Source organism: Triticum dicoccoides, unplaced genomic scaffold, assembly GCF_002162155.2.
Source record: "Triticum dicoccoides isolate Atlit2015 ecotype Zavitan unplaced genomic scaffold, WEW_v2.0 scaffold92232, whole genome shotgun sequence".
In the NCBI taxonomy this organism is placed as follows: domain Eukaryota; kingdom Viridiplantae; phylum Streptophyta; class Magnoliopsida; order Poales; family Poaceae; genus Triticum; species Triticum dicoccoides.
The window spans coordinates 1-15,905 of record NW_021310511.1 but is presented as its reverse complement, the minus strand read 5'-3'; the positions used below and the strand labels follow the sequence as shown (position 1 = coordinate 15,905).

General features: G+C 46.8%; 1 non-coding gene and 3 pseudogenes across 1 annotated transcript; 1 reads left to right on the top strand and 3 right to left on the bottom strand.

Moving 5' to 3' along the window:
- LOC119348427 overlaps nucleotides 1-12,647 on the top strand; it is a 49,213-nt pseudogene extending 36,566 nt beyond the window's left edge.
- LOC119348429 lies at nucleotides 8,110-8,284 on the bottom strand (annotated as a pseudogene).
- Nucleotides 12,648-13,152: 505 nt separating the features above from the next.
- On the bottom strand, nucleotides 13,153-13,349 carry LOC119348428. Its single transcript, XR_005168949.1, has one exon. It is a non-coding gene; the product is annotated as a U2 spliceosomal RNA (small nuclear RNA).
- A 2,193-nt stretch (nucleotides 13,350-15,542) lies between these two features.
- LOC119348431 lies at nucleotides 15,543-15,721 on the bottom strand (annotated as a pseudogene).
- Between the last annotated feature and the right edge of the window lie 184 nt (nucleotides 15,722-15,905).

Sequence of the window (15,905 nt, the reverse complement as noted above, 5' to 3'; positions counted from 1 at the left end):
TCATTAACAAATAATATTTTAATTAGATCATCAAATCTCAGATACCTAATTTTTCTTACTAAAAATAAACTAGTTATATTAATTATTGAACTAGTTCAAATCTCATATACCTAAATAAACTAGTTATATTAATTATTGAACTAGTTCAAATCTCATATACCTAAATAAACTAGTTCGACAATTTTCTTACTAAAAATAAACTAGTTATACTAATTATTGAACTAGTTCAAATCTCATATACCTAAATAAACTAGTTCGATAATTTTCTTACTAAAAATAAACTAGTTATATTAATTATTCAACTAGTTCAAATCTCTAGTTCGACAATTTTCTATCTAGCTAATTCATCTAACATTCGATATTAATCAAACATTCGATCATCTAATTAACTTTTCTAAAAAACAGGAAATAAGTAAAAAAATGTGTGTGCGTGTGTGTATGTGTGTGTATGTGTGTGTAGTGTGTACGTATATATGCATGTGTGTGTATGTGTGTACGCGTGCGGCCCTGTACGCCGCCGCCCTGTACGTACGAGCGGGGGCGCCGGCGTACGGGGCGGGGGCGCCGGCGTACGGGGCGGGGGCAGCGGCGTACGTACGGGCGAGGGCGCCGCCATACGGGCCGGGTGCGACGACGACGGACGGTGGCGCGGCGGGTATACGCGAGAGCCAGAGACGTACGGGACCGCGACGGGACGACGACGGACGGTGGCGCGCGGCGTTCGGGGTGGCGGCGACAACGACGGGCGGCGGCGGGGACAACGACGACGACGACGGACGACGAGCGACGGGCGGCGAGGACGGGTTCAAGCGGCGCGCGAGAGGTTGGAGACGAAAGAAGTGGGGAGATCTAACTGAATTTTCGTAAGTGTTGTATATATAGGAGAGGCCTTTAGTGCCGGTTGGAGCAATCAACCGGTACTAAAGGCCAACTTTGGCCAGGCCAAGAGGCGGGAAGAGCAGGCCTTTAGTACTGGTGTAACACCCTCGATGCGACTATAGCTCCCACGTGTCGAGGCATGACTTAGAGACATAATCGCATTGAAGGCATATGTTGCAAGTTAGGCAATCTTCACAACATCCCATGTAATATGATAATAAAAGGGGAGATAACATAGTTGGCTTACACTCGCCACATCAATCAAGTACATAAATAACATTACATCAACCAAACACTCATGGCCCGACTACTGCACCAAAATGAAAGATAACCCAACACGCGACACGGTCCCAATCATCCCCAACTGGGCACCACTACTGATCATCGGGAAAGGAAACATAGTATCATTGAGAGTCTTCGTCGAACTCCCACTTGAGCTCATACGCGTCTCCTGGAGCGGAATCATCAGACCCTGCATCTGGTGTAATAGTAATCTGTGAGCCACAGGGACTCAGCAATCTCGCACCCTCGCGATCAAGACTATTTAAGCTTATAGGTAAGGCAGGGTAAATATATGTGGAGCTACAGCAAGCGACTAGCAAATATGGTGGCTATCTTATTCGCAAAAGAGAGCGAGAAGAGGAGGCAAAGCGCGAGCGAGAAACTAGAGAGCAACCTGCGCAAACATTACTCCAACAACGTGTCCACTTCCCGGACTCCGCCGAGAAGAGGCCATCACGGTAACACACTCGGTTGATTCATTTTAATTAATTTAAGGTTCAAGTTATCTACAACCGGACATTAACAAATTCCCATATGCCCATAACCGCGGGCACGGCTTTCGAAAGTTTAATCCCTACAGGGGGAGTCCCAACTTAGCCCATGATAAGCTCTCACGGTCAATGAAGGAATAGACCTCCTCCCAAGACGTTCCGATCAGACTCGGTATCTCGGTTACTCAAGACACTTCGACAGGTTAAAACAAGACCAGCAACACCGCCCAAATGTGTAAACAAATCCTGATAGGAGCTGCACATATCTTGTTCTCAGGGCACACTCAGATGAGCCAGACATCGGGTAGGCCAGCCCAGAGTTGCCCCTGGTAGCCCCGGACATCGCTCGGTTGGACCAACACTCAGAGGAGCACTGGCCCGGGGGGCTAAAATAAGATGACCCTTGAGTCTACAGAATCCAAGGGAAAGAAAAGGCTAGGTGGCAAATGATAAGACCAATGTTGGGCATTGCTGGAAAAGCTTTAATCAAGGCGAAATATCAAGGGGTTCCCATTATAACCCAACCGCGTAAGGAAAGCAAAATCCGGGAACATAACACTGATATGACGGAAACTAGGGCGGCAAGAGTGGAACAAAACACTAGGCGAGAGGCCGAGCCTTCCACCCTTTACCAAGTATATAGATGCATTAAGATAACATGGCAATATAATGATATCCCAACAAGTAAATAAATGTTCCAACCAGGAACAGCCTTCAATCTTCACCTGCAACTAGCAACGCTATAAGAGGGGCTGAGCAAAGCGGTAACATAGCCAATCAACGGTTTGCTAGGACAATGGTGGGTTAGAGGTTTGACATGGCAATTTGGGAGGCTTGAAAGCAAGTGGTAGGCATCGTAGCAATGGCATAGCAAAAGAGCGAGCAAACTAGCATAGCAAAGATAGTAGTGATTTCGACGGTATGATCATCTTGCCTGCACAGTTGTTAGAGTTGACTGGATCCTCGAAAGCAAACTCAACGGGCTCCTCGTTAGCGAACTCGTCTCCCAGCTCTACCCAAACAAGACAAACAAGCAACAAGGATACAATCAACCACGTGCAAGGATCAAGCAATATGATGCAATGATGATATGCTATGCGGGATGCGATGCGGGATGCAAAATGCAAGATATGACAGGAAATGCATGAACCTGGCCTCAACTTGGAAATCCAAATGTGCCACTGGAAAGATGAGATGAAATCGCTTGAAAACGATATAAAGAACGCCGGAATCGGAGTTACGGTTTGGAAATGGCAAGCGATTCAAATATGACACCGGTCTGTGATTTACAGCAAGTTGGCATCTAAATGCAACGAAATGAATATGCTACAGCAACCAAACATGACAACAAGATACATGGAAGGGATGCACACAAGATGCTTAAAAAAAGTCTAGCACTGAGCTACGGCCAATTCATCCATTAACAGGTTCAAACAAGCATGGCAAAAGTGCATATGACAAACAGATCTCAGACTTAGTGAAATTAACACTTGTCTGGAATTTCAGATCAGGTAGCCCTCTTCGGAGCAGCAAAACTACATGCTACAGGATCTGAACATGGCAAAGTAAAGTATGGCATGGAGCTACTCAAAGAGCTTAACAAAAGTCCCTTAGTGACCTTGAGCCAAAAGGGATCAAAAAATACATTTGCAAGCACGTGAACATAGCAAAAACATAATCAGTTCTCAGACTTAGTGAAAACTGGCACATGCTGAAATATAACTCAAGTAGGCATGTTTACGAGCTCGATGCACTCACTACAGAGCAAGTCATGGCAAGACAAGCATACACCCATCAGGAAGGCACAAAATGCAATCTAGACATGGAAAGAACAATAGCATAGCATGCACGGATCAACTACAACATCACCGGAAAAATTGCAAACAAGTTGACAATCTGCCCAGATTCACAAAGTAGCAAAAATAGAGCTCGATTGACTCAAGTTAGGGTGCTCCACAATTGTAAACAAAGACATGGATGGATAGAGTACTACAAGATTAACAAAACTCCCTTACTGACCATCCTCAAAAGAGGCACGGATCACTAGGAAACAACAAGAACATATGGCAACATGAGATAAACAGCTCCAGTACTTAGTGAAATCACTAAGTCCCTGAAAACAGAATTAGCAAGTGCACCACTTTGCAAGCTTGCACAAGTCACCACACACATCACAAAAATACATGGGTTGCACCTCTGGAAAGATGACAAAACCCTTAACAAAACATATGTACAACTCATGGGCATAGCATGCACACAATAATCATGGCGAAAATGACAAAAACCTAAACGGAGTAGTAGATCTGACAATTATCTCAAGTAGCCCTCTTCTAACAGCATTTCGGGCACCAAGATGAACTCAAATGAAAATGATGCAATGGAATGAAATGATGTACTCTCTGAGATGAACATTTTGATATGCTATATGCATGAATCGGAGCTACGGATGCAAAGTTACGGGGTCACGAACAGGAGCACTTGGATCAGAAATTCTGAGACTTAGACGAAATTTTACCCCTAGGGTTTACTGTTCATCCGAGATCTGGATCTGCACGTTGCACGAGGTTCGACGCCGGGGTCCTGTTCGCCGGAGTTGGGGACCGCGGTGGCCGAGGAGGGAGGAGGAGGCCGGAGCCGGGTGGTGGCGCGGCGACCACGGCGAGGAGGCGGTCGGCGGCGGCCGGCGTGCGGGCGGAGAGGCGGCGGTGGCGGCTTGGCGCGGCGGCGGCGCGGCAGCGGCTGGCGGCGGCGGCTGGCGGCGCGAGGCGGCGGCAACGCGGGAGGCGGCGGCAACGCGGCGCGGGCCCGAGTGGCAGCGGGGAGGGCCCGCGATGGGCCGCAGCGGGACGACGGAGGAGGCGGCGCGGGGAGGCCACGTGGCAGCCCCTCAGTGGCTGCGGGCGGCGGCGGAGTCCGTCCGGCGAGAAACGGACACGTCCGGTGCGCGCGAGGGGATTTTTTTAGGGTTTCGGGGAGGAAGGAGATCCGAAAACGGAGGGGTGTTTAAATAGGCATAGAGGGAGTTAGGAGAGTCCAAATGAGGTGCGGTTTTCGCCCATGCGATCGTGATCGAATGCTCTAGATGATGGAGAGGGTTTTGGTGGGTTTTGGGCCAAATTGGAAGGGTGTTGGGCTGCAACACACACGAGGCCTTTTCGGTCCCTCGGTTAACCGTTGGAGTATCAAACGAAGTCCAAATGATACGAAACTTGACAGGCGGTCTACCGGTAGTAAACCAAGGCCGCTTGGCAAGTCTCGGTCCAATCCGGAAATGTTTAATCCCCACACACAAAAGAAAGGTAGGAATGACCACCGGAGGAGAACGAAGCGCCGGAATGCAAAACGGACAACGGGGAAAATGCTCGAATGCATGAGACGAACACGTATGCAAATGCTATGCACATGATGACATGATATGAGATGCATGACAACGATAACAACACATGGAGACAAAGACCCGAACCCGAGAAAATAAAATAACTTAACGCCGGAAACGGCAAGAGTTGGAGTACAAATTGGGAAAGTTACATCCGGGGTGTTACAACTGGGCAGCGCGCCAACAAATTTTTTATATAGTTTTTTCTTTTCTACATTATTTATTTTTTTCTATTTATTTTTGAGTAGTTTTTTATATAGTTTTTTCTTTTCTGCATTATTTATTTTCTTCTATTTATTTTTGAGTAATTTTTTTGTATAGTTTTTTTTATTTTCTGCATTATTTATTTTCTTCTATTTATTTTTGAGTAATTTTTTTGTATAGTTTTTTTATTTTCTGCATTATTTCTTTTCTTCTATTTATTTTCTTTTGGAAATTGAATGCTACATACTGAACAATTAGGTAAATGACCGAAAAACAACAAATGATGTCAGAACATGTTGGAAATTGATGACGTCGCTTTGAATGCTGCATACTGAACACAAAAGAAGTCCGGAGTTTAATTAAGTTTAAAAAACATTGAAGTGGCCGTGTAACAGATGAGTTCTCGTTCGAAACCCTGATACTCCGAAATAGTATGTCCAATTTGTACACGAAGTGCGTCTAGTTTTTGCCGTGACCCTCTCTACTCTTTCGCGCATGCTATGCGGGTGATATGATGATACCATGCCAAGTTTCAACATTTTCAGAATTCATTTTGTAGTGATTTTCAATTTCATGGTCATTTAGCTCTCTAAACAATTAGGTAAATGACCGAAAAACAATAAATGATGTCAGAACATGTTGGAAATTGATGACGTTGCTTTGAATGCTGCATACTGAACACAAAAAAAGTCCGGAGTTCAAATAAGTTATTAAAAATAAAAAGAGGTGCAATGCTAGTTAATTTGCTTCAAGCTATTCGGAATAGTGTAGACTGCACTGCACATAGCTATTCCGCAAGGCTTGAAGCTAATCAACATGTAGGTGAGCATTGCAACTCTTTGTCATTGTCTGTGCACTCACGGCTTATAAACCGCTCATACTGCCTCTCTCTTGGCGAGGTGGGACTAAAAATCAGCTTACAAAGAAACTCTGGTACCGGTTCATGGCATGAACCGGTACTAAAGGTCTTCGTGGGGGCCCCAGACTGACCATAGCCAGACACAGCCTCATTAGTACCGGTTCGTGGCATGAACCGGTACTAAAGGTTACCCATGAACCGGTACTAATGACGCCCGCCCGCCTAGCCGTTGGAACCGGCACTAATGATCACATTAGTGCCAACTCAAATTCAAACCGGCACTAATGTGCTTCACATTTGACCCTTTTTCTACTAGTGATGGTGGAGGGGGGCACCGCACACGGCTAAGAGACGATCAACTTGATCAACTTGTGTGTCTAGAGGTGCCCCCTGCCCCTGTATATAAAGGAGCAAGGGGGGAGGCGGGCGGCCTAGGAGAAGGGCGCGCCAAGGGGGGAGTCCTGCTCCTACCGGGAGTAGAACTCCTCCTTTCCTAGTTGGAGTAGGAGAGAAGGAAAGAGGAGGAGAGGGAGAAGGAAAAGAGGGCTGCACCCCTTGTGCAATTCGTACCAGAAGGGGGGCGCAGGCCTCCTTCCTTTTGGCCTATCTCCTCTATTTCCGTATGGCCCAATAAGGCCCATATACTCCCCGGCGAATTCCCGTAACTCTCTGGTACTCCCAAAAATACCCGAATCACTCGGAACCTTTCCGAAGTCCGAATATAGTCGTCCAATATATCGATCTTTACGTCTCGACCATTTCGAGACTCCTCGTCATGTCTCCGATCTCATCCGAGACTCCGAACTCCTTCGATACATCAAAACATATAAACTCATAATATAATTGTCATCGTAGCGTTAAGCGTGCAGACCCTACGGGTTCGAGAACTATGTAGACATGACCGAGACACATCTCCGGTCAATAACCAATAGTGAAACTTGGATGCTCATATTGGCTCCTACATATTCTATGAAGATCTTTATCGGTCAGACCGCATAACAACATATGTTGTTCCCTTTGTCATCGGTATGTTACTTGCCCGAGATTCGATCGTCGGCATCTCAATACCTAGTTCAATCTCGTTACCGGCAAGTCTCTTTACTCGTTCCGTAATACATCATCTCGCAACTAACTCATTAGTTACAATGCTTGCAAGGCTTAGGTGATGTGCATTACCGAGAGGGCCCAGAGATAACTCTCCGACAATCAGAGTGACAAATCCTAATCTCGAAATACGCCAACCCAACAAGTACCTTCGGAGACACCTGTAGAGCACCTTTATAATCACCTAGTTACATTGTGACGTTTGGTAGCACATAAAGTGTTCCTCCGATAAACGGGAGTTGCATAATCTCATAGTCATAGGAACATGTATAAGTCATGAAGAAAGCAATAGCAACAAACTAAACGATCAAGTGCTAAGCTAACGGAATGGGTCAAGTCAATCACATCATTCTCCTAATAATGTGATCCCATTAATCAAATGACAACTCATGCATATGGTTAGGAAACATAACCATCTTTGATCAACGAGCTAGTCAAGTAGAGGCATACTAGTGACACTCTGTTTGTCTATGTATTCACACATGTATTATGTTTCCGGTTAATACAATTCTAGCATGAATAATAAACATTTATCATGATATAATGAAATAAATAATAATTTTATTATTGCCTCTAGGGCATATTTCCTTCAGAGACACGGCGACGGGAAACTCCGACCCGCGGCGAGGGCGGCGACCTGCGTGGTGGGGGTGGGGCAGGTGGTCGGGGATTGACCGGAGGCGTGGGTGCATGTGGGCTGCATGCGGCGTTCCCCTTTTTTCTTCTGACGAGGATTGTGTGCGTGAGGAAGGAGAGAATTGACTTTTGTGCGAAGGGATACCCCCCTTTTTTCTTCTGACGAGGAATGCGTGCGTGAGGAAGAAGGAGAGAGTTGACTTTTGTGCGAAGGGATAAGGCTAATCTGAGGGCCTCTGGCCTTGATCTAATTACAAGCATCCCATCTCAAGAAATGAAAATTTTAAGTTGATGGGCAACACCTGAGGGACCAAATGGCAAGCCATTGTGGTGGTCTCTCTCCCATAAAAAATAAATTTAATATCATTGTGGGCACATGATTCACATATCAAATATTAAACTGATAAGAACAGATACTACACTTGATCTTAGCCAAAAAGCCGAGAAAGATATGAGTTGAACCGCTGCCCTACCCCTCTATTTATCCCCTCCTACCGGACGCAGCTTCGGTGCCTTAAAGGCACCTGCCTTTGGGTCACTGACATGTGGGCTAGCCACTTATTGGGCCCACATGTCATAGACACAAAGGCAGGTGCCTTAAGGCACTGAAATATAGTCCCCTCCTACCCTCCTATCCTCTCCTCGCCTAGCGAGGTGGTACTAAACGAACTGCTCGCGCCTGACGGTACAATGCCACCAAGCCAGCCTCTTGCGTGGGCCTAAACATAGAAGGCCTTTTGCAAGGCCTATTTTACGATCACAGCGCTGGCTAATGAGTTGCTCGCGCCGCTGTTTTGTGATCACAGCGCTGGCGAACGCCACGGCTCGAGGGGCAGTCTGCCGAGAATCAGCCGCGTGCACACACCCGGAGCTATATATATCTACAGCTAAGAGCATCTCCAGCCGCGCCCTCAACAAGACCCCCTAGGCGACTTTTCGGCCGCCGGTGCTAAAAAATCGGCCCAGTCACGCCCCAAGGACCCAATTTTCGTCGGCTCGGGCTGAAATTGGCGCCGGCGGACCCAACCCAAATCCGGCGAGCTGGGGGGCGCTCGGGGGCGCTGGGCGAATCGTTTTTGGCGCGAAAGAGCCACGGGCCCTCCTTGCCAGCGACTCGTCTCGCTTCTCGCCGCTTCATCGTCCTCATCGCCTCGTTTCCCGCGGCGAATCAATGCCAAAGCTGCCGCGCGCTGCCGCACCGGTCAGCCTCCGTCGTTGATGCCTCACGGGCGGCGTAGTGAAGGCGTGACGACACGTGTCCCCGCGCATGCCACGCGTAGACGCGGCGGCCACGCGTGCTCGCGGAGCCTCCACCTGTATAAGCCGACCCCCAGCGCATCGGTGGCACGCACAGAGTCTCCACCGCTGACGCACCCTCTCTCCCCTTCCTCCCTCTCCCCTCGCCGTCCCAGTTCAAAGAAATGGCCGAACGATTCCCAGGCGACGGCGCGACGGTGAACGGCTTCAGCCGCCGCCACCTTCACGAGGACGAAGCTTGGCTCCTCTTCGAGACCGAGTACCCGGTCTTGCCGGACATGCGGGTGCCCGAGGCGTGGAGAATCAGCGCCGGCGGGGTCCCGGTGCCACCACCGCCCACCGGGGTGGCACGGCGTGCGGAGATCGCACGTATCCGCGCCTCCCTGCCGCGGGCGGCGAGGGAGGGGCCGCGCTACGTCCCCGACAGTCCACTCTGGGAGCCGTACTTCCACCGCCGTCACGCCGAGCAGCTCGAAGCCACCAACGCTGGAGGCCGTCCTTGAGTACATCGAGGGCGGCAACACGCCGAGGCTGGAGTACCGCGAGCCCCCGTCCTTCTCTCGCCGTTGTGGGAGCTCGTGGACGCCGAGGCGCATGGACCCTGGGGCGTCCTCCTCCTCGTCCGGTCGGTCGACCGGCTCTCCCTGCCTCCGCCCCGTCAAGCCGGAGCCCCAGGACACGCGTGTCAGCCGGCGCACCCGCCGCTCCGGTGTCCGCATCGCCGACTCCACCCCCGCCTCTGGCCGCCTCGTCTTCGTCGCGCCCAAACCGGAGCCCAGCCTCCCCCCGGAGTACGAGGAGCTAGCTCGGCGCGGCTTCTCCGACGAGGACGCCCTACGGTGGGCGCGCGATGACTACCTCCGCGACGAGATGGTCCGGCAGCGCCGGGCCCTGGAGGAGATCGCCGCCCTCAAGCGTGGGCGCGAGGACGAGCACGGCGTCGTGATCCTCGACAGCGACGACGACGAGGACGCCGCCGGACCGTCCAACCCGCCGCGCCAACCGGGGGAGGGTTGCAGCAGGGATGGCGGCCGCGGCGGAGGCGACGACGACGACAACGGCGGCGGCGACTACACACGGTTCTATAGCCTCCTCGGCATGTAGAACGGCAACGAGCAGCGAGGCGAGGGAGACGGCGGGCCTAGTAGTGTGTTTTTTTTCTTTTTTGTAAAATATTTTAAATATGTATAAACTCTCGCCGTGTTTGGTTGAATTTGGTTTGAACTTGCCGAAATATGTATGAACTCGCCGAAAATGGTTGAATTTGCGCCATGTTTGTGCCTCATTTTAATTTTCACAAAAATTCGTGGGCGCCGCGACTGGGTGGCATCACGCCCCCAGCGCGCGTTTTGCGCCGGTGCGCCCCCAGGGGCGATTTTTAGCGCCTCCTTGAGGGCCAACGGCTGGAGATGCTTTAACCATCACGGGTCACGGCCGAGCGCTGTTGTCAGTAGCGGGCGGAATCCGGGCTCAGTTCCACCATCCTTTCTGAAAGAGCAATTCTGCAAGTGCGTTCATGAGTTATTCAGAACATAGGTTGCTGCAGTCTTCTCTGAATTCACGAGTTATTATTCAGACATTCTCCACCCTCAAAGAACTCAGCAGACCGGATGTCCATTATTAACAGAAAGGCCATGGGATGAGTCGCTAATGATGGAAGTCAGGGACGTCACACAGAAGTTCTTTCAGCTCCCTCACGAGGAAAAATTGAAGATCAAAATGACACCTCAGAGTGATTATAGGTGTGATATCTGAATAAAAACCCAACTCTTCTTGTAGCTAGTTGGTTGGTCCTTGGAATATCTCTACATAAGTACATATGCAATGAACTTTCTTGTGGTCTATCATCAGAGGGTATCAGAGTGGGAGAAAATGTTACCAAGGGTAAACCTAATATGCATGAAGCAATTCATGTAAGTTCATCTGTCCCTCAATTTCTTGTAATACTTTTTTAAATTGTTCTGTCATTTTTAGCTAAACCCTTAGAAAAAATTTGCAATGCTACATGCCTATCGAACCGGGCAGATATGGTAATCATGCTAAACCAATGGAAGAATCTAATTTGTGGTATGTTTTCAACTTCCCTTCTCTGTTTTTCTTTAGGATCCCTTCTCTGTTCTTTTCTCTGAAGGTATATTTTAGAGAGCCGTCGTCACATTTTTTTCAGAAAACGGTTCACTGCCTGCTTTTCTGAAGGTAACACTGTTAGACACCTATTGATGTCAGTATGTTCACCATGTAAAAAAATGCTCCTTTACTACTTAATACGCTTTAAAGAGCTGAATAGTTTATCTTCCATGCAGGCCAGATTATCCATCAAATTTTGACACGCTGCTGGAAAACTATATAAGCCTTCTACAAAGTCCACTTATCTGAATTACTTATTCTTTTATGCTCATCGATCGTATCTGACAGTGTTTATCATGCCATTTTTTATTTCAGATCTTTCAAGGAAGATCATGCGAGGCATAGCCTTGGCACTGGACGCGCAGTTGGATGCCTTCGAAGGCGGAACAACAGGAGATGCTTTCTGGGTTCTCAGATTGATTGGCTATCCATTCTCAGCTGGCATCCCACCACGCATTGATATTGGATGGTAAGCACACAAAAAAACATATTTGTCTTATGCTTACTTGGGTGGATACATCTGACTACTTTTCTTCGATACACCATGCATCCTATGATCAATTCAGTGGAGCTCACACAGATTATGGTTAGTACATTGTATCGTGTTCTTTAAGTCAATACTAGAACACTGTATCGTGTTCTTTAAGTCAATACTAGAATAATATGTTTGCCTTTTTAGGAAAAACGCACATGGTATTTTTCAAAACATTAAACCAAAAATCCTGGGGGAAATACTTTTCCTCATTTTGTTAAACTGCAGGCCTTTTTGACACTGGTGAATCAGGACGGTGATATCTGTGCTCTTGAGATACTTATTACTTCACTAGCACACATATCTTGTACTATTATCCATCTATGCCCTCTGTTTCCTCTGTCAAGAAGCAAAGAGATTGATCTGCTGAAACTCTTTAGTAAATTTGGTATCAGGTAAGGAACCAGTCTGGTGAGTGGATATAAGCCAAGCCCGTACCCGGGACCTTAGTTTGCAACATCGGAGACATGCTGAAGGTTTCCTTGTTTGCAACTTCACTGAATTTTATCTGTTTTGTCCGCCTAATTCAGTCTTTTCTTGTAGCAACCTTATCAATTGTAAATCATTTTCTTGTAGCTATCAATATTTATTGATGTTAATGTTCACAATGCAACGAAATACTTAATTTTTTTCGACCAATAAGAAGTACTTAATTAATGTGCTTTAAAGAAGTGAATTGTTTATCTTCCATGCCGGCCAGATTATCAATCAAGATTGTACGCGCTGCTGGAAAACCATATAAGCCTTCTACGAGGTCGACTTATATGAATCACTTTGCTTTATTTTTTTTAGAGGAATCTGAATCACTTTGCTTATTCTTTTATGCTCGTCAACCGTATCTAGTAATGTTGATCATGCTATTTTTCATTTCAGATCTCTGAGTTATGTTTCAATTTCTGAAACATGTTCAGAACCAAATCACATGATGATATGCACAAGAAAAACAGTCGGACATTTCTGGCAGTCAGATGCCGAGAACTTAGACAGTATCCAGTCCCATTTTCTTTGTTGGGGAGCCACAGGTGGGTTTTGGCCGCACTACAGTTACGTATGGTGGGTGGCCGTCGTGCTGCAGAAGTGCAGAGTGCAGACTTCAGACCAACCACCACAATCATCAAAAACTCATCGCGCTGGCCTGATTGTTGAGCGGAAACAGGCGACACTGTTACTTACTCACGGGCTCATTTGTTGCCTTCCACCTTCGTCAGTGGGTTATTCATGTGCTCTCTGAATGTAATAGCAGAAGAGGGGCTGACGAGGTGTTGTGGTCACCGTCCTGTGCTACAAACTGGCAGCAACAAACAACAAACCGAATGCTTCACCTCAAAGGCTTGGACACAGATTGAGTTTCAAGCATCTTCATCTCAATCTCATCTCAAGATATTAAAATTTAAACTTAATTTGGTTGGGGTACGCCTGCCCAGGCAGTAGTGCAACACACTAGGCGACACCTGAAGGACCCAATGGCAAGCCATTGTGGTGGCCCCTCCCCCATAAAAAATAAATTTAATATCGTTGTGAGCACATGGCCCACATATCAGATATTAAACTGATAAGAACAGATACTACACTTGATCTTAGCCAAAAGGCCGAGAAAGGTATAATTTGATCTGTTGCCCTGCCCCTCTACTTGTACCCTCCTCGCCCTCCCGTCCCCTCCTCGCTAAGCGAGGTGGTACTAAACTAACGACCTGCAGCGGACGTTGCAATGCCACCAAACCAGCCTCTTCCGTGGGCCTAAACAAAGAAGGCCTTTTGGCAAAGGCCTATATAACCGGCCTGATTTGCCCCTGGATTGCTGTTTTGCGATCAGAGTTGGCGAACGCTGTCGGACTGCTGACAGTGACGGGAGGAATCCAGGCTCAGTTCCCCATCTTTTCTGAAAGAGAAATTCTGCAGTGCGTTCGTGAGTTATTCAGAACATAGGTTGCTGCAGACTGGATGTTGGAGTGTGACGGAAGAAGTTGTTCTCCTTGAGGACATCCGGCTCTGATCGATACATGTTTATCCTTGGAAATTTCTCTTTTCCGTGCCAATCGTGTTACGGAGATTTCTCGCCCTAGGCAGCAGATGCACTGTTTGTTTATCTAAAAAGTGAGCTCTGTTTTCCTCTTTGCATGATCAGGTATCAGCCCGCTCGTCGACAAGATCGACGACCCTGACATGGCCGACCAAAAGTATGCTGGACGACGCTTGCAGGGAGGCCGGATTCTTCTATGTGGTAACCGCTCGTTCAACTTTGTGATGCCAAGTAATTTGGACCTGTAAGCAAACTATGTATACTAATTTTTATGTTGTTGTGGTATCTCAACTAAACATGGAAATAAACAGCATCAACAGTTTACAAACAAAATACTGTGCTGTCACCAGTAGTAGAGTGTAAAATACTGTGTGTGTGTGTGTGTGTGTGTGTGTGTGTCATGTTCAGTTGTTGTGTGCAGCTGGTCTTTCCCCTTCTGTTTTATGAGAAAAACTGGTTCTAGATGCTGCTCAACTCATCTGTTGAGTCCTAATTAACCATGCCAAATGATGACTATGTATTATCAACAGAAAGGCCATGGGATTTTGGACTCGCTAATGATGGAAGTCTGGGACGTCACATGCATGTTCTTTCAGCTCCCTCGTGAGGAAAAACTGAAGATCAAAACGACTCCTCAAAGTGGTTATAGGTGTGATATCTAAATAAAAACTTAGCTTTTCTTGTAGCTTGTTGTTTGGTCCTTGGAAAACCACTACATATGTAAATGAACTTTCTTATGGTCTATAGTCACAGGATATCAGAGAGTGGGAGAAAATGTTACCAAGGGTAAACCTGATACGCACGAAGCAATTGATGTAAGTTTACATCTGTCTCTGAATTTCTTGTCATGATTGTTTAAATTATTCTGTTTTTTTAGCTAAACCATTAGAACAAAAAATTGCAGTGCTACACACCTATAGAACCGGGCAGATATGGTGATCTTGCTAAACTAATGGAAGGATCTAATTTGTGTGTTTTCAACTTCCTTTCTCTGTTCTTCTTTAGGGGTCCCTTCTCGGTTCTTTGTTCTGAAGGTATATTTTAGAGCACTGTGATCGCATTTTTTGAGAAAGCCGTTCACTACCTGTTTTTTTTGTGCATTAGAAAATCCTGTAACATTATTATACACCTATCAATATTTATTGATGTTAATGTTCACAATGCAAAGAAGTACTTAATTAATGTGCTTTAAAGAACTGATTGTTTATCTTCCATGCAGGCCAGATTATCAATCAAAATTTGACGCACTGCTGTAAAACCATATAAGCCTTCTACGAAGTGGACTTATCCGAATCACTTTACTTTACTTTTTTGAGAGGAATCTGAATCAATTTGCTTATTCTTTTATGCTCGTCAACCGTATCTAACAGTGTTGATCATGCCATTTTTCATTTCAGATCTTTCAAGGAAGATCATGAGAGGCATAGCCTTGGCACTGGTTGCGCCTTTGGAGGCGGAGTGGCGGGAGATGCTTACTGGGTAAAGCGGGGCATAAAGCCTTTTTCGGTAGTGATGCTTATTGGGTTCACAGATTAATTGGCTCTATCCAGTCTTAGATGACATCCCACAAGAGGAACACACTTATATTGGATGGTAAGCACACATATACCCTAAAAAAGAAGTTATCTTGTGGCATGTTGATACATCCCACTCTGTTTTTCTTCTCTATTCCAGTAGATCTCACACAGATTATGGTGAGTACACCACTCTTGGTTTAACATCATTGTATTTACATCAATTGATTATGGTGAACGCTTCTCTATTCGGTGAAGAAAACGGGTAGCGTTCCCAAGTACGATAAGGTGGTGTACAGGGAGCACCTGGTGCAGAATGTTCCCATAAAAAATAAATTTAATGTCATTGTGAGGATGTACCCCACATATCAAATATCAAATATTAAACTGATAATAACAAATACTACACTTAATCTTAGCCAAAAGGCCGAGAAAGGTATGAGTTGAACCGCTGCCCTGCTCCTCTATTCGTACCCTCCTCGTCCTCCCGTCCCTTCTTCGCCGAGCGAGGTGGTACTAAACTAACCACCTGCGGTGCGGAGTGCGGACGGTGCAATGCTAGCCTCTTGCGCGTGGGCCTTAAACAAGGAAGGCCTTTTCGGCAAGGCCTGATTCACGCGCCTC